This window comes from Penaeus monodon, chromosome 15 (assembly GCF_015228065.2).
Source record: "Penaeus monodon isolate SGIC_2016 chromosome 15, NSTDA_Pmon_1, whole genome shotgun sequence".
NCBI classification, from domain to species: domain Eukaryota; kingdom Metazoa; phylum Arthropoda; class Malacostraca; order Decapoda; family Penaeidae; genus Penaeus; species Penaeus monodon.
Window position 1 is genome coordinate 32,245,197 of NC_051400.1, and position 523 is coordinate 32,245,719.

Here is a 523-nt window from a genome sequence, read left to right on the forward strand (position 1 = left end):
TTCTAACTCTACCTGCCAATCTTCTCCATAATATCATAATAACACGTATATGAACATGATTCACCGGTAACGTAATATTTTCTCGGCGTTTAATTCTCTTGCGCATTTCAGTACATCACTCCCCGCGTATTTCTTCATCTTGCAACAGGTGTTATTGGCGGTGAGGTTCTCGTAGGCATAACAGCTTTTCTTGAAGGTCGGGTGCTCGGTGAACGTCGACGAGGTCAGTTTGTTGTATGACTTGTAGACCTCGAAGGCTGACTGCGACTGGAGGTACAAGACCAGTAGCGTCGCCGTCGGGATTGCGACCAACAACAGCTTATTCATGGGGAAAGGAGAATCTGGAATGGAAAGTTTGAAATGGCGTATATTATATATGAGTCTGTTTAGCTATTTGCAGAATATACAAATTGGATTTCAGTGCTTAGCGTTTCGGCGAACATCTACTGTCCTTACTTCAATACAAACATAGTGATTGTATGACAGAGGAAATGTGATTATTATAACTGTGTTCGTAACATCG

The 523-nt window shown here is 42.1% G+C and overlaps 1 protein-coding gene across 1 annotated transcript in view; it reads right to left on the minus strand.

The window, feature by feature from the left end:
- Window positions 1-341, minus strand: part of LOC119582157 — an 11,029-nt gene extending 10,688 nt beyond the window's left edge. Inside the window, exon 1 of the mRNA XM_037930395.1 lies at window positions 65-341. The gene's annotated coding sequence lies outside the window, so the exon portion shown is untranslated. The remainder of the gene's footprint in view (window positions 1-64) is intronic.
- Between the last annotated feature and the right edge of the window lie 182 nt (window positions 342-523).